The sequence below is a fragment of the Nematolebias whitei genome, chromosome 2 (genome assembly GCF_014905685.2).
Source record: "Nematolebias whitei isolate Nwh7 chromosome 2, NemWhi1, whole genome shotgun sequence".
Taxonomy (NCBI): domain Eukaryota; kingdom Metazoa; phylum Chordata; class Actinopteri; order Cyprinodontiformes; family Rivulidae; genus Nematolebias; species Nematolebias whitei.
In genome coordinates this window covers 53,786,772-53,805,475 of record NC_056499.1, presented here as the reverse complement: position 1 = coordinate 53,805,475, position 18,704 = coordinate 53,786,772, and the positions used below count along the sequence as shown (strand labels likewise).

Genomic DNA, 18,704 nt, shown 5'->3' with positions numbered 1-18,704 from the left:
CCATGCTCCAGCATCTCGCCATGCTCCAGCATCTCGCCATGCTCCAACATCCCACCATGCTCCAGCATCCCACATCCATCAAGCATCCCATCACTGCACAGCACCTTGCCCACCTCCAGCTCTTTGCCACACTTTAGCACCTTTTCTTCCTCTAGTTCCTCAGGGCTCAGTGCTTGGGCCAATACTCTTTACTTTATATATGCTTTCATTAGGGAAAGTTATTAAACAGCATGGGATAAATTTCCATTGTTATGCTGATGACACACAATTATATTTGTCCTTTAAACCCAATGAATCATATCAGCGACTTAGACTACAAGCATGTCTTAAAGACATAAAAACCTGGATGACCCTTCATTTTCTCCTGTTGAACACAGACAAGACTGAGGTTTTGGGTTTTGGACCTGAGCACCTTAGGAATGAATTTTTCAGTCTTTCTCCCTCCTTAGATGGCATTAATCTGTCCTCCAGCTCTAATGTTAAAAATCTTGGTGTTATTTTTGATCAGGACATTTCTTTTATCCCCCCCATTAAAAACGTTACTTGAACTGCCTTCTTCCACCTGCGTAATATCACTAACATTAAAAACATTTTATCTAAAAATGATGCAGAAAAACTGGTCCATGCATTTGTCACGTCTAGACTGGACTATTGCAATGGTTTATTATCTGGATGTCCAAATACTTCTTTAAAACGTCTTCAGTTGATCCAAAATGCTGCTGCCAGAGTCTTAACCGGAGTTAGTTGGAGAGATCATATTTCTCCAGTTTTAGTTTCTCTCCATTGGCTCCCTGTCAAATCCAAAATAGATTTCAAAATCTTACTTCTAACCTACAAAGCTCTCAACAACCTGGCTCCATCTTATATTACAGATCTTATTGTTCCATATTTTCCTAACAGAGCGCTTCACTCTCAGACTGCAGGTTTACTTGTGGTTCCTAGAATTTACAAAAACAGAATGGGAGGCAGATCTTTCAGTTATCAGGCTCCTCTCTTGTGGAACCAACTGCCAATCTTTGTCCGTGAGGCTGACACATTGTCCAGTTTTAAAACTAGGCTTAAGACTTTCCTTTTTGCTAAATCCTATAGTTAGGGTCAGCTTGGGTTTCCTGAGCTGTCCCTTAGTTATGCTACTATAGGCTTAGACTACTGAAGGACAAACTGACCACAATTTTCACTCTGCTACTGTCTTTACTTACTCTGCTCAACCTGTTTTGTATTTGTAATTATTTTTTCTATCCTTAACGTGTTTATTTGTCTTTCAGATGCACCTGGACCTACCATTCTGTGTTCGTCTGTCTCTCCTTCCTGTCCTCTCAACCAGCCGGTCAAAGCAGATGGCTGCTTGTCCTGAGCCTGGTTCTGCTGGAGGTTTCTTCCTTTTATAAGGGAGTTTTCCTTTCCACTGACTGTTGCCACTGTGCTTGCTCAGGATGGGAGACTGTAATGAAGCCAAGATTCAACTTGTCTGCTGGATTCCTTAGATAGAGAACTTTACTAATTGGCTTTTATGTATGTGAATGTTTCTGTAAAGTGCCCTGAGACAACTTTGTTGTGATTTGGCCTATATAAATAAACTGAATTGAATTGAATAGTGCTCTGCCACTCTTCAGCATGCTCCCACTCATCTGCAACTCCACCCCCAGAGTCTCAATCACCTCCTGTGCAGTCTGCAGCAGCCTCCAAGTCCCCATTGTCTTTAGCACCTCCTGCAGAAGATCCATCTCCAACAATGGCACTCACTGAGGTGTGTTTAATTGCCAAATTAGAGGTCTGTTGACCTTTCTCTGCTTAATCCCAAACCTGAGGAGCCAGATCTCCATCTGCAACATGATTAAGGAGACCTTGACATCCCAACCTGAGATATTCCTCTTACTGAGCTGGCTGCATCCTCAGTGCGCCCTGAGTCAGTGGATTCTCTAGAACAGTGGTTCCCAAACTATTTTTCTCAAAGACCCCCCTTCTTACTTTCTAGCCAAGCTGAGACTCCCCAATCCCTCACTACTCCCCTCTCCCAAAAGACTCAGTCAGAAGAATCTCTTTATCAAAGTGATAAAAGAATAAAGTAAATATTATAAGTATTATTATAAGTAATAGTAGTTATATAAGTAAATATAGAATAAAGTAAATAATAAAAGAATAAAGTAAATAGTTATTTGTAAAAGGTATAAACTGGTACTTGTACAATAGAAATAATAACTACAAGAACACGGTTTTTAGAATTACTTACATAACTTTAAAAACTTTTAAAGACTTCTTTTCTTTCTTTAAAAAAATGCAGCTGATTTTTGCAATTTTCAGGTATGCGGGTTTCAGAAGGTTTCTCCAATATTGTGCAGATTTTTATCAATCAACCTTTATTTATACAGGTAAATCCCATTGAGCCTCGAGGACTCATTTACAAGAGAGACCTGATTTCAACAAAGAAAGATGACAACAATGGACAACAGCAACAACAATAAGCAGTTATAAAAACTCATACTACAGTTTTTTTTTTTTTTTTTTTTAACAAATAGGATGGCTAAAAGGAAAAAGGTAACAAAACAAAAAAAACAGCTAGATTCCAAGACAAATGTATAAAACTAAAAACAGGAACATGTCTGCATTGGACCCCGCCAGGAGTCCAACAGATTCTTAAAGCCACTTAGAGAGGTCAAGGTCGAGAGCTTCAAATCTTTTTGTAAGATATTCCAGGAAACAGGAGCGGAGTAGGAGAAGGCCCTTTTGCCTAGTTCAGTCCTCATTGAGGGAACACTGCAGGTAATAATGTCCTGAGAGCGCACTCCGTAGCTGCACTCACGCAGAGACATGTAGGAGGAGATGTATGAAGGCAGCAGACCAAGAAGTGATTTAAAGATGAAAATGTACCAGTGAGAGAGTCTGCGTGAAGTTAATGATGTCCAGTTAACCAGTGAATACAGGGTGCAGTGGTGGGTACGATAATCACAGCCAGTTATGAATCTTAGTGCACCATGATAGACAGCATCCAACATCTGCAGGGTTCTTGTAGGAGCATTCATGTAAATAATATCACCAAAATCAATTGAGGGAAGGAAAGTCACAGATACAAGGCGTTTCCTAGCATTCAGGGTTAGACAGGATTTGTTTCTGAAAAAGAAACCCAGTTTAACTTTCAGTTTCTTTACCAAGTTTTCCACATGGAGCTTAAAAGAAAGATGTGAGTCGACCAAGATACCCAAATATTTATAGGAATCAACAAACTCAATGGGGACACCATTTGAGGATAAAATCGGAGGAAGAACTGCTGGGACCAACTTCCTATTTGAAAAAAGCATCCCTTTGGTTTTTTCGGCATTTAGGACAAGTTTGAGGCGGAACAAATCAGTCTGGATGTAGTTAAATGCAGATTTCAAAAGCTGGAAAGCCTTAGCAACTGTTTTAGCTCGACAATAAACAACTGTGTCGTCAGCATAGAAATGTATGGATGCATTAGGGATGTTTTTACCAACATTATGTATGTAGATTGTGAAGAGGGTGGGTCCTAAGACTGAGCCTTGTGGTACACCATTGTTGAATGTTAAATAACTGGAGGAAGTACCATTATGTTGAACACATTGCCTCCGGTCTGAAAGATAGTTAGAGAACCAACCAATGGTGTGATCTGAGAAACCGATTTCTGAGAGTTTATGACACAAGATGTTATGATCCACAGCCTTAGTGATTAAAAGGGAACACTCAAAAGATGCTTCTGTGGCTCTGTGCAAATCACTACCTGCTCTTTCAAAGGCTTGTCTGATGTCAGGGGACCTTTTAGACAGTGCCAACTGCTTCTGAAAGTATCCCTGACTTTCACCAGTAGTAGTAATAACAATGCCTGCTCTAAACTAGGGAAAACGTTCTTATGTTGTCAGAAAAGTGACTCTTTTTCATTTTTCATTTAGCCTTCTGTTTGTTTTTACACATTTAAACATTCATGTGCTTACATTTAATGTTGTATATTTAATAAATGTGAGCTTAACCAAGAACTCTTCCTACGTCTTAATTTTAAAAAAATCTTTATTTAGAACTTCACTTCAAATACAAGAATCTAAAAAATACACACTAAATAACATTGAACATGTCAAAAAGAAAGAAAAAAATAAGGAAACAATAATAAAATAAGGAAAACAAATACAAAGATAAATAAATGCGAGTTACAAAGTTAAGTTGTATTCATTACAGATATTTTTGTTTTTATAGCCTTTTTGTTATTTGAGTCTGAGATTGAGTCAATATACAGTTTTACATCCATTACAAAGAGATCAAAAAAAGGTTTCCTGTGCGTTATTTTACTTTTATGGATATGGAACTTAGTAAGAAACAAGATCAGATTGATAATAAATACATTGGAAGAGTCTTGAAATCTAGGATACCAAACAGAACATTTTCAAAATAGAGAAGGAAACCTGGTTGGATATTATTGGATATCAGAGCAAAAATGTCCTTCCAAAAGTTCTGTGAGTATGTACAAAGTACACTTCCAAAAAAGATGAACAGATGTTTCTAGAAAGCTTACAGAATGAACATGAAATATCAATATCAGCTTTGTATTTCTGAAAAAAGTGTTTGGTTGGGTAAAATTTATGAATTAATTTAAAAGAAACTTCTTTGACTTTATTAGTGAGAAAAAAAATTTGCAGGAGAGACCAAACTTTTTTCCAATTAAGATTCTGCACAAAGGTGTTTCAATAGGAAACAAGATGGAGATGAAACCAGGTTTTCTTGAAATAAAGAACGGATTTTGGAACTGACGCCTTTTAGTTGAACTGAGAAACAGAACGTACCAACAGCAGATTGCTTAGGGTCAGGAGGACTCATAGACTGGATAGAAGAGAAGTCAACATCTTTAAACAACATGAGCAAACCAGATGGGAGAGCATCAAAGACAATACTATATTCTCTTGGAGCGACAGGAACTTTGTACTGAGTAAGAAACTCTTCATAGCTATAAAGAAGACCTTTGTTATTAAATAGCTGATTAACTTGAATAATACCATAGTTAAACCATTTCCGATAAAATAACGACCTGTTTTTGAATATTATGTTAGAGTTGTTCCAGATGTAACATCTCTGTGGAAAAAAATGATGTTTATAGATAAAGGACCAAGCTAAAAGCACCTGTTGGTGGAAGTTGGAAAGCTTAGTGGGTATTTTTGGAATACTGTAATTACAAAGGAGAACAAACTCTAAACCGCCTAAATGTGAAAAGACATGCTGTGAAATGAAGTTCCAGATAGACTTTGGGTTTTTAAGATGATTTTTGATCCATTTTATTTTAAAAGTGTTATTAAAGGAGTCAAAGTATATAAAATGTAGCCCAACAGACTTATCATTGTTTAAGACGACAGATTTACACAATATTATTCTTAGTGATGATACCCAGGTATGTTACAGAATCTTTGACAGGGATGCCACAAATAGAAGAGTGTGTGCAATTATTCATTGACAACAGTTCACACTTATTAAGATTAAGAGACAGGCCAGAGGCCTTGGTGAAACTTTCAGCAGTCCTAATTGCTAGAGAGACCTGTGACATGTCTTTTAAAAACAAAGCTGTATCATCAGCCAACTGGCTAATGAAAAGATTTCGACCTGCAATAATGATTCCTTGTATGGGACTGTTTCTGACATGAACATTTAGAAACTCGGCTGCTAACAGAAAAAGATAAACAGATAGTGGGCATCCTTGTCGAACCCCTCTATGGAGACTAAACCTAGGAGACGTACCAAAAGGAAGTTTAATGCTGCTGTTACCTTCTGCATACAGAGTTTGTACACATATACAGAAAAAATCACAAAAAAAAAATCTTTTCACCTGATACATGCTCAATAATCCAGGTAGAAAAATCCAAAAAAGTTCAATCTGGTCCTCTGGAAATTCAAAAAAACAAAAAACAAAACAAAGCAAAAAAATGTAGAAACGTTTCGTCTCTCATCTAAGAGACTTCCTCAGTCTGAGGTGCTGTTTTCAGCTCAGTCTCTTAAATAGCACCTTTTCAGAGTGGATCAACCAGTTTTGCTGCAGACAACCAAAACCAGCTGCTCACATGATCAAGAAGGACCATCAGCCTAACAATGGATCATTAGCACACTGATGGCTGTGTACTATTCACAGAGGGCTGAGTGATACTAGCAATCACAGCATTGTAAGAGGGGGACAGTTGAACCTGGAGGCCTCCACCCCTGTTTAATGATGGACAATTTCTTTTCACAAAGATGGCCTCCTTTACTCCTCTCTCAAACCATCGTTCCTCTCTATCCAGGATGTGAACATCTTCATCCCTGAAAGAGTGACCGCTGGCCTGGAGATGAGTGTAGACCGCAGAGTCCTGGCCTGATGATGTTGATCTTCTGTGCTGGGCCATCCTTTTGGCCAGTGGCTGTTTAGTTTCCCCGATGTAAGACTGATCACAGCCCTCCTGACACTGAACAGCATACACAACATTACTCTGTTTGTGCCGGGGGACTGGATCTTTGGGATGAACCAGTCTTTGCCGTAATGTATTTTGGGGTTTAAAAGCCACTGGGACGTTATGTTTAGAAAATAAACGTCTCAGTTTCTCTGATACTCCCTCAACATATGGAATGACCACTGGTCTGGGTCTGGGTTCCTCCTTTTCACCTGATGGCTGACTGGAGTCCTGTTTGGGTTTCTTCTCTGCTTTCAGGAAGGCCCAGTTAGGATATCCACATTCAGTGTAGTAAGCATGAATTCATGCTCTAAGGTGTCAAACGCTTTGTGAAAGTCTAAAAATAAAATAAAATTATTGTCCTGTATGAGTTCAGAATATTCCAGAATATCTAAAATTAGCCTAATATTATTAGAGATGTGGTTTTTCATGAAACCAGATTGACACTCGTCAATGATAGGGTCTATCACAGATTTAATTCTATTGGCTAAAATTATTGCTAAAACTTTGTAATCGTTGTTTAATAAAGCGATCGGGTGCCAGTTGTCTAGGAGGAGAGGGTCTTTTTGTGGTTTAGGAACTAAGGTAATCACACCCTGATGTAATGTAGGAAGCAACAGTCCTTTACGGATGCTCTCAATGAAAATTTCTAGGAAGAATGGAGCTAAACTAACAGAGAACTTCCTGTAGAATTCTGACGTGAGCCTGTCTGAGCCTGGTGATTTATTTAATTTTAACCGGCCTAAAGCATTGATGACTTCATTTAAAGTTAATGGTCTATCACAAAAATCTGCATCATCTTCTACTAGTTTCCTGTTTTCAGAGAGAGAGTCAAAGAAATCGGTGTTTGACTGCAGACAGAATCTGAATGTGTAAAGGTTGCTATAAAAATCTGTGCAGAATTTCTCTCGGGTCCTCTACAACCAAACCACGGATTCTTAACTGTCTTACAGAGTTATTTTTTGACTCTTGTCTCTCCAGACTAAAAACTATGCAGAGCTCTGCTCACCTTTCTCAAGCCATTGTCTACGTGATCTAACATATGCTCCCTCAGCTTTCCTTTTATAAATCCTGTCTAGCCTAAGCTGCATCTCATCAAGTTCATCTTCTTCATTGACATCTAGAGAATCAGCAGTTTTTGAAGACAGAAAAGTGATTTTTTTGAACTACTTCATTTTCCTCTGAAGCTGCGTTTTTCTCCAGGTGTCAATTAGACCATGTCTTTCAATGAAAAGGTTTAAATAATTATTATGAGAGCTGCTGTCTCGTCTTGAGGGCCACCTATCATTAAGATTGCTTGGGACCATATTAAAGTCTCCTCCAATGATAACATAAGAATTTGGATATTTAGATAAATAATGTAATAAGCGGTCTTCCATTTTGTCTATAAAGACAGAATTCTCCTGGCGGTAATTAAAACCATAAATATTAACCAAGATTAACAAACGATTTGCTGTTTCCACCGCAAGTATTGCATAGTGACCTTCTCTATCACATTCTGAAAAAATGATGTTTCCATTAAAATGATTTTTGAGAATAGATACACCAGCTGAGCGCTCTGACCCATGGGACATCCAGACATATGATCCCCACTGTGCTCTCCAGAAGTTGGAAGTTGGACGGGGGTCGACAACCCCGCACCACCACAAGCTGTGGTGCGCATTAAGTTTAGTTTTAGAAATTAATGTGTTTATAGATTTTTTAAATAGGTTTAGAGATTAATATTTTTTGCTTTTTGTTTGTGAAACAAGATCAGAGGAAGCTGTTTCTGGTTCGGTGGATTGGACCCGGTGTTACACCATACTCTGTGACCTTCAACAGTGCAACACCGCCCCCTACGGTCATACGGTAGTCACATAATATGACGTCACTACGGCTACTCGATGTTACATTTTTAACCTCGATAGATGTCCTAGCAATCGATGTGTAGATTACTCGAGTACTCTGTTAATGCCCTAGTTAGAACAAGAAATAAACAGGAAATATTACAGTCTTCTTACACTAACAAAGCAAGTGGAGGCTCACAACCAACCGACAAAAAATACCTAATTAACTTTAGGGAGAGACCTGAGATTTATAATAACATTTTTAAACCTTACTAAGTAAGAACACTACAATAGGACTTTTAAGCTTAATGGGAATGTTGTCAAATATAAGTACCAAAAATACAAACCTGTAATAACATGTGAACATGAAGAAAGTTTGCCAGGGAGGGATTGCCAAGGGAGGCATTCATCCACAAATTCAGGCAGATTATTTAATTTAATAGATTATTCTTACAGTAAAAACATTGAAACTGCAATATTCTCTCTAGATGCAGAAAAAGCTTTTGATAGAGTTAACTGGAAATTTTTATTTGCAGCCTTGCATAAATTTGATTTTGGAAATTATTTCATAAACTGGTTAAAAATATTATACAGTCCCCCATCAGCATGCATTAGGACAAATAATCAAATATCTGCTAGCTTTCTTCTGCAAAGGGGCATGAGGCAGGGATGTCCACTCTCCCCCTCTCTGTTTGCTATTTTCATCGAACCGCTAGCTGCAGCAATCAGGTAAACTACAGATATTAAAGGCATAAAATGCAAGAACAGAGAGCACAAAATCAGTCTATATGCTGATGATGTGTTGCTCTTCCTCCGGCATTCACAAACCTCCATCTCTCAGGTTATTGGATTGATAAACTCTTTTTCAAGAGTTTCAGATTACTCTATAAACTGGATAAAATCTACAGTTCTACCAATTAATTGCTATTTCAACAATTCACTTACTACACAACTGCAGTCAGGGAATATTACATACTTTGGTATCAAAGTCTCTTCTAGACTGGCAGATTTAACAAAACTAAACCACATCCCACTTTTAAAGAAAATTGAGGATGATCTTGCTAGATGGAAATCTCTACCCTTATCTCTCATGGGAAGGATTGCTTCAATAAAAATTATGGTTTTACCTAGAATAAACTATCTATTCTCAGTGATCCCAAATAAACCATCATCTGACTGGTTTAGATCCCTGGACTCCTCCATCTCTAAATTTCTCTGGAAAGATAAACCCCAACGTATTAAACTAAAAACACTACAGAAGACCAAAGATAATGGAGGAATAGAGCTACCCAATTTCTATTATTACTTTCTAGCCAACAGGCTAAAATACATCTCAAGATGGATAAAACACACACCCCTTGATGAATCCTGGCTAGATGTAGAACAGACACTTTGCAATAATATAATGATCTCGGACCTTCCATTCATTAGCTCAAACATAAAACGACAGGAATGTTTTAAAAGCATCAATATCAGCTCCTCTCTGACAGCTTGGTGGGAGTTTCTTAAAATGACAGAGTCTTCACTAATTCCATGCAGACGTACACCCATCTGGAACAACCCTGACATCCTACAACAGAATAAGATGATAAACTTCCCAGGTTGGAGGTGTAAAGGAATCAAATATTTGGAACATATATGTGAGGGTGCAGACTATATCCCATTTAACAGCGTAATAACACCATATGGGATTGATAAGAATAAATTTTTAGAATATCAACAAATTAAATCTATAACCAAAAATAAATTTAACCTTAATAATGCTAGAATTGAAATACCAACAAGTGTATTAGAATTCCTAAATCTTAACCCTCCCAAATTACTATCTAAGGTTTACTGGACACTCATTGTTGGGCGGCTGTGGCTGAGTGGTTAGAGCAGTCGTCCTCCAATGCTAGAGTTGGGGGTTCAAATCCACCAGCAGTCACATGTCGAAGTGTCTCTGGGCAAGACACTGAACCCCTCATAGCCTCTGATGTGTGTCCCATTGGTGTATGAATGTGATAAAGCACTGATTAGTCTCTTTAGAATGATTTGTTCAATTAGCTTTATAGAGATCTACTAGAGTGCTGTATAAATGGGTAAATGAGGCACAGATTGTAATGTAAAACGCTTTGAGTATCTTGAAATAAGATAGAAAGGCGCTATATAAGTACAGTCCATTTACCATTACCATTCATTAAAATAGATGAATCAATATCCCTTCCCATTGTAAAATGGGAGAGAGACTTGTCAGTCAACTTTGACCAAAACTTCTGGTCTCAGATATGTCTAAGAACTTTTAAGATGATTAAAAACCCCAATTTACAATTAATACAATACAAAATCCTTCATAAAGTACAATACACAGGTCAATGGATGTTCAGGATGGGTTTCGCATCATCTAATATTTGCTCACAGTGTACAGGCAATATTCCTGACAATTACATTCACGCATTTTGGTTCTGTCCACATGTTCAGATGTTTTGGTGCCGGATATGTGAAGACTTATCAAGTGTCTGAGATGTAATATTCCACTCTCTCCGTCAGTTTGCTTATTGGGCCACTTAGATGATGTCACCTTGGAGACAAAGTCAATTCACATGATTTTTACTGCCTTATGTATAGCAAAAAAACTACTCATGAATTGGAAAAATAAAAATGCTCTTAGTATTAAACAGTATAAAGACCTTTTGTTAGATTACATCAGTCTTGAGATAGCCTGTACCTCCACATCAGAACAATCTCTCTGGGCTTCTTTGATTGGCTCCAATCCATAGTGGAGGTGGATAAACCCCTCTGATTTCGTCCCGTGGGGCATCGTTGTTGATTAGGGATGGGGTCGATCTGATCCAGTATCGGTATCGGCCTCCGATACACGCATAATTTACATATCGGATTTTCCGATCCTCCTGCTGATCTTTCCGATCCATGATGCACGTTGGCTTCAAACTATGGAATGGATTTCCTGAACGGCGGCGTGTCTCATGAATCAAGAGTAATAAGACCCGCCTCACATTCAGGAAATCCAGTTCATAGTTTGCAGCCAGCTACAATGTGAGGGCTGAGTTAGCAGCACTGTGGCTAACAGCTAACAAACTTTAAATCTAAACATGTCCGCTGTTTGGAAGCATAGGCGTAGCCAGGATTTTATGAGGGGCGGTTCGTTTGAAGAAAAAGTGGACCTGTAGGACTACTCTGATTGGTTCATTGGCGGTGGTACACATAACTTCAAATGTGTAAACAAGCTAATTAGCTAGCTAGTTAAAACACTGCTGTGTGAGGTAAATCTGTGTTACCAAATAGGCGGTTGTGAGTGGAGAAAGAGCAACACACTGAGAGGGGAATAGCGTGTGTGTCCAGTCTTCTATTCAGAACTCATCCCAGACACGAACGAACACTTCGGTACTCCCGAGTCCCGCCCGAACATACACAAAAAAAAAAAAAAAACACCGAAGAAGAATGAAAGACGTCATCCTCTTAAAGGCACAGTACCACTCCTTAACTCTAACAACATAAATGCAAACTAAGCCCGCAAATAATAACATTACTTCAATTGCAAAAATAACTCATCTTTTTACTTTGCTTTGTTAGACATTGTTTTTTATGAATGAAATTAATGAATTGAAAAATACAATACAATCCACATCTACACATAAAAAAATGACACTATAGAGTAAAGTGGGCGGTTCGTTCGAACCCCCCGAACCCCCCCTGGCTACGCGCATGGGAAGTAGTTTACACTAGAAACACCACAAAACAAGACAGCAACGTGCAATGTCTGCAGAGCCATAGCGCCACATTAAACCACGTTAAAGTTAGTTTTACGATGGACATTCGAGCGCCGTGTCTTCAGTGGGGCACTGCTCTGCTCAACCCGGGGCGGCCAACTCGACCCCGGTCAGCCACGTCCAATCTGCCCCGCTCAGTCTGCCCATCTCTGAGGAGGGACAGACTTGAGCTCGGCTGCCCCAAATTAGGCTGCCTGCTTCGGATTGAACAAGAAGAAGGCGTCGCTGAAACCACGAAGCTCAAATGTTTTCAGAGAAGTTGCTAAACTTCATCATAATTAATGACCAACCACTATCAGTTGTAGAAAACAAAGGATTTCACAGTTTGATACTTGCAGCCAAGATATAGTTTACCCTCCAGAGATATTTATCAGTACAACAGTAGACAATCATAAAAAACATTATTTGAAAATTATATATATTAAAAACAAAAACAGCTACATTATAAAGTGATGTAAAATACCAAAAACAGGAACATGCCTGTTGGTTTATGTCATGAGCGTAGCAGATGTTTGAAGCCTGTTTATGTCTCAGGTTGGGTTTTAGGTGGTCCCCTCTCTCGGATCAGTTTTGGTCCCCCATTTGGTGTGTCGTGCTCCCCTCCGGTGGTGGGCCCCCCTGCCGCCGGTGCATTGGCGGCTCTCAGCAGCTGGGGCTGGGTGGTGGGGTGTGTGCAGGCCCGCCCTAGTGGCTGCCTGCTAGGGCCTGGGTGCCCTGGCTCTGTCGGGCCTCTGTTGGGGGGTGGTATGACCTCGGGACTCGGTGTCCATGGCCGGATCCACTCTGGAGGGGCAGGTTGCCGGCGGGTCCTGTGGACTTGTCGCTACAGCCTCCTGGGGTTTCTGCATTGTGGTTGCTGGGGATCGCCCGGGGCTTCTCTTTGCTTTTCTCTATGGGGGGTGTGGGTGTCCCTGTTGGGGGACTCCCGGAGTTCCGGGCTTGGGCGCCGCTGTGTGTCTGTGGTTCCGGTCTTCCCTGTGTTACCATCGTGTCCAGTGGGGACAGGTTTATGGGTCCCCACATCCACTACTGAACATTTTTATGGAGAAACCTTATACAGTAGTGACAAGCATGCTCACACAGGTGTTTAGATTCAGGTGTTTATCAGATACACACTCAGTTGGGTTGTGGTGGCCACTAAATATATCTTGTATTACCATGTACTGTATAAAATACTTTCTAATGATGTTATAAGTATTATTATATATGTTGTTTGTTGTTGTGTTTTCTCGGTTTTGTCTTGTTTGTTTTTCTCTTTCCGCAGGTCTAGAGGCAGACTTCAATGATGTTGATTTGTGTTCTCTTTATCCCCCTCTCTCTCTCTCCTCTATTCTTATCTCCTTCTTTACCTTTTAAGCCTTCTTTCACTTTTCTGCTTTGTTATCTTCTTTGTTTTTCCTCCCCATGCCCATTACATCTGACACAAGCCCAAAGCAAATTCTAATAAAATTTAAGTTATATATCAAGTGGAGCATTAAGGCCAGCCATAATGCTCTGCTTGTGAAAGTAAATCTGTTGGGCATCACTTTGACACTCAGACAATAATTCTAAGTTTCACAATGCCGGACAGGACAAGGGAAGGAAAAAGAAAAAAAAGAAAGAGATAATAGACAAGGACATAAAAAAAAAATAAACAAACAAAAAAAAAAAACAAGAGTTAGATCAAGAAATAAACAGGATATATTAAAGTCTTCTTACACTAACAAAGCAAGTGGAGGCTCACAACCAACCGACAAAAAATACCTAATTAACTTTAGGGAGAGACCTGAGATTTATAATAACATTTTTAAACCTTACTAAGTAAGAACACTACAATAGGACTTTTAAGCTTAATAGAAATGTTATCAAATATAAGTACCAAAAATACAAACCTGTAATAACATATGAACATGAAGAAAGTTTGCCATAATTAACTTCAAGTATAACGAGTCACTGGGTGCAGTGCATCATTTGGCAGGAGAATCTGATTATTGTCTACAGCTAAGGGAAAATTTCAGCTCCGTTGACAAAGGCACGACCCCTGACAAAAAAGGCCTTCTTATTTTCATTTCTTGCTTTTTCCACTGCGTGCCAAAGCTTTCTCCTTCTTTCTTGATCCTCAGCAGACAGATCTTCAGCAAATTTCAGTTTCTTGTCTCGCAGGAAGGAGGAATGTTTAGCGGAACGCCAAACAGCATCACGGTAGGAGCAAAGGGCAAAGCGAATGATGATGTCTCTGGAACGTGTGTTAACTGTCTTCGGTCCAAGGAGATGCACAAAGTCGATTGAACTTGAAGATTCCTCCTTCATATCTGGGAGCAAGGCTTGGCAGATTTTGATGACCTCTTTCCTCAAATCCTGATTTTCTTTTTCCTCCAGGCCAAGGAGCCTCAGGTTCCAGCGACGTGTAGAAGCTTCCAGCTGGGAAATACGACTCTCATGCACATTGCAGATTTTCTGGCAGTCGTTAATATGCTTCTTACAGTATTCCACCTTGCTTTTCATGTCTTTTAAATCTGCACAGATCAACTCCAGTGATTCCTTGATACCTTCTATTTGTTTAGAATGGTCCTTGATAGCCTCCTTTGCCTCAGTAATAACAATAGTGTTGCTACTGATCATTTTTTCCAGTGCAGCCAACCTGTTGTTTATGAGGCAGTTAAGCAATGCCAAATCTGAGAGGACGTTGTCTCAGTATCTTGTAGCTTCCTTTGTTTCTCTGCTGGAGGCTTGGAGGGTGTCACGGGCAGAGGTGGAAACTCTGTTTCCATCCCCTCATCAGTACCTGAGCCAATATAATCACGCATGTTGGCAGCAGTCGAGCTTTTTGATCCAGCTAGCTTCCTGTGTGTTGAACCAGCTAGCTTGTTAACTACGCTAGCGGTGGATAGTTTGCTGGACTCGTGTTTTCTTCTTTCTGTACTCTTCATGTCACTCTACAGTGCCTATACACTTATTAATGGTACCTTGTTTGCAGAATGTCTCCTTGTAGCAAACAGCTCCCTTTAATATATGAAAATGCGTTGGTTGATTATCAGAGCTCCCAAATTGCATCCATCTAGAGAGCCATCTAGAACACCCTCTCTCTTCCTACATCTTAATTGAGAGCCAGACGCACAGTACTGACGTCATAACAAAGCGCTCTTAAAGTGACAGTACAATTTTTTGTCTTTCACTCTCTCACTCACACTCAGGGACAATTTAGATGTTAAAGACGGGAGCTGGCTGTGGGCCACCGGACCCGGAAACCACCTCCAGCCCACGTCTTTCCCCCGGCTCGAACCTCCCTCAGAAGTGGCAACTCATACTAATCAATAAATCAAGGAAATGTCAATTAATTTTTATCAATTATATTAAAAAAGGCAGGAAAATAATACAATTTACAGCGCTGGACTTTCCGGTCTGTGACGCGTTCACAGACCCGGAAGAGCCCTGATGTCTCTTGTCATTACTCATTTATAGGGTCCTAAGACTCCGCCTTAGCAGAAGGGGAGCTCAACCTGTCAGTGTATGAGGGGGTGTGACTAAGCGTGATCTCAATGGATCGTGGACTGACGTGTTAGGAAATATGAGACAGTGCTTCAAAAGCCTTTCTACGTGATGTGGCAAGCAGATTAAACTATTTCTTGACTGATATTGAAATCCCAGGGAGACTCTCTTTAGAGTTGCTGGCCCAGTTTAACCCAGTCAGAACCGGGTCATAATTTCATTATAATCCCATCTCTGAGCAAATCAAAACCATAGGCCCAGTCCAAAAATATCGTAACATAGAGTTACCAATCGGTCTAACATTCATGTTTTTCCTATTTGGGTGGAAACTGGAGTACCCCGAGAAAACCCACGCAGCATGGAGAAAACATGCAAACTCTACCCAGAAAGGCCCCTGGCCTGGGATTTGAACCAGTGATCTTCACGCTGAGAGGTGGCACCTCTAACAATTGCACCACTTTCTTTTATAACATATATTTTATAAATAATTTATTTAATTATATATCATTTTCTTTTCCTTTTGGCTGCTCCCTTCTTCGGGGGTCTCCACAGCAAACTAATTTGCACGAAGACTTGGCAATTGTTTTTACACTGGGTGCCCTTCTTGATGCAACAACTGAACTACCACAGCCCTCTGTGTGGAGCAGAGAGTTGCTATCTAGCACACCCAGAGGAGCAGATGGTGGGGGTTAACGGCCTGCCCAAGAGCCCGAGTGGGGGAAATTTTTCATTCATTCAACCTTTATTTATACAGGCTAGTCTCATTGAGCCACGGGGACTCATTTACAGGAGAGACCTGTTCCAGACAGAACAGAAAAAGTACAGACAACAAAACAGGGAGGGAGTGGTGGCGCAGAGGTTAGAGAAGGTGGGCCTGTGATCGGAAGATCGCCGATTCAAGCCCAGGTACCGACAACATTAAAAAATGTGGGTGGGATAGGTGAAGCACCCACACCTGCCCCCACCCTCATTCGTCCCACTCTGGGCCCTTGAGTAAGGCCCTTAACCCCCACCATCTGCTCCTCCGGGTGTCCTAGATATCAGCTCTCTGCTCCACACAGAGGGCTGTGGTTGCTCAGTGGTCCGTGGTTGCGTCAGGAAGGGTATCCGGCGTAAAAAATAACTGCCAAGTCTTCTTGTGACTTAGTTCGCTGTGGTGACCCCTAACACAGGGAGCAGCAGAAAGAAAATAAACAAAAACAAACAAAAAAACAGTAAACAACAACAACAATAAACTACAGTAAAAATGCTGTTAAAATAAAAGTAATGTATAAAATCAGGGTGCTGTAAAACAGAGAACATATTTGCTTTTTTTTTTTCTATTGACATTATCAAATGTTTGAATCCTCTTAAAGAAATCAAGGAGAACAACCTCAGTTCCTGTTGCAAGGTATTCCAGGAGCAGAACAGAGTAGGAAAAGGCCTTTTTGTCAAGTTCAGTCTGCACTCAGGAAACGCTGCATGCAATGATGGCCTGAGAGCGCATGTTGTAACTGCACTGTTGGCAGTAGCGGCTGTTGGATTTTTGTTCAGGGGGAAGCTATAACTCCAGAATAAACAAGCGCACATTTGCGCGCGCACACACACACGCACACACACATATACTCATGGGTCCTAGACTTCTTAGCAAATCGACCACGGTCTTCTCCTTCTCCACCATAACCCTCAGCACTGGCTCTCCTCAGGGATGTGTGCTGAGCCCTCTCCTGTTCACTCTGCTCATGTATGACTGTGCACCTACCCATCCAGGCTGTCACATTGTAAAGTTTGCAGATGATTCATTGGTAATGGGATGCATCAAAAACAACAAGTCCATCTACAGGCAAGAGGTGGAACACCTGGAGAACTGGTGCAGGAAAAACAACCATCACATAAATGTGTAGAAGATGTCATGGACTTCAGAAGGAATAAACACACCTACCACACCACCAAACTTATGAGGATCTGCGGTGGAAGTGGTCTCCAGCTACAAGTACTGGGATGTGCGCCTGAATGACAACCTCAACTGGGGCAACAACACTACCAACCTGATCAAGAAAGCTCATCAGAGCCTCTACTTCCCAGACAGCTGAGTTGCATAGGCTCTGTCCCTGTCTGGAAACTTCACGGAATTTCATTCATTCAACCTTTATTTGCAGAGGTTAAATTACGAGATATAGCACAAGGTAAGGTTAATAAAAACTGTATTTACGTGTTCGTTAGCTGTGGTAACGTTATCCATCATTGCAGCAACTTTAGCCACAGTAGCTAAAATATACAACATGGGCTGTCAGTGCTCTAACGTTTAAAGGTTTACTTTCTATATTAACGTTAATAAAAACAGTATTTAAGTGTTAGTTAGCTGTGGTAATGTTATCCATCATTATCAATTTACCATTCTGTAACTGTGTAAGGCAACAGCCTCCGATTGGAAAGTAAGCTAGCTAGCAGCAACGGGTAGCTAAACTCTACACTGCTGCTGCCTGTCAGTGCTGTAACATTAAAATGTTTACTTTATCTATTTATGTAAAATCTCTGACATCTTCCAACACTGTTGTTTAGAATAGCATTTTAGGTATTGAATTAAAAACTATATTTCAAACCATTTCCATGTTCTGATGATTAATAATTTCTCTTTACTTTCTTCTTGTGCCCATCTTTCTCAGCAGCAGTAACTCAGCAAAGAGGACACCCTGAAGACCCAGGCTCGTCTGAGGATTTTAGCAGAGAGGGCCAGGTGAAGGGTGAAGGAGTACCAGTCAGTCAGGAGGTTCAGTCAATCAGCTGTGGGTCATCTGCTGCTGCCTAATATCAAATTATCTGGAGCCTCTTGATGTAAAAGGAGAAAAACCAGTCTAGAGCCTCCCTGCTCCTTCAAGTCACACTCCTTGGATGAACATTCATTACTGCAAGCAGCTGTTGGAAATCTCTCTGTATATCTATCTTTTCTTTAAAATCTATTAATGAATGAATTGATGTGAAGAATTCTGTCAAAACTTTTTAAAATAGCTTGTCTTCAGTAATCTGCATATGAACATCTTTTACATTTAAATTGCATCTGTTTGTATATTTTACACATCTGGTAATGTATGTGGAGGAAATTCTCAAATTAAAGCTTCTATTGTAAACAATTAAACAAGGTTTGTGGCTGCTTCTTGCAAACATTCATTTATATGTACACACACATATATATGTGCTTGTGTGTATATATTTTATATATATAATATATATATTATATATATAAAATATAT

At 40.0% G+C, this 18,704-nt stretch overlaps 1 long non-coding RNA gene across 1 annotated transcript in view; it reads left to right on the top strand.

Moving 5' to 3' along the window:
* The window catches only part of LOC119430294, a 15,978-nt gene extending 4,303 nt beyond the window's left edge, over positions 1–11,675 (top strand). Inside the window, exon 3 of the long non-coding RNA XR_005187898.1 lies at positions 11,347–11,675. This is a non-coding gene — a long non-coding RNA (uncharacterized LOC119430294). The remainder of the gene's footprint in view (positions 1–11,346) is intronic.
* Positions 11,676–18,704: the final 7,029 nt, after the last annotated feature.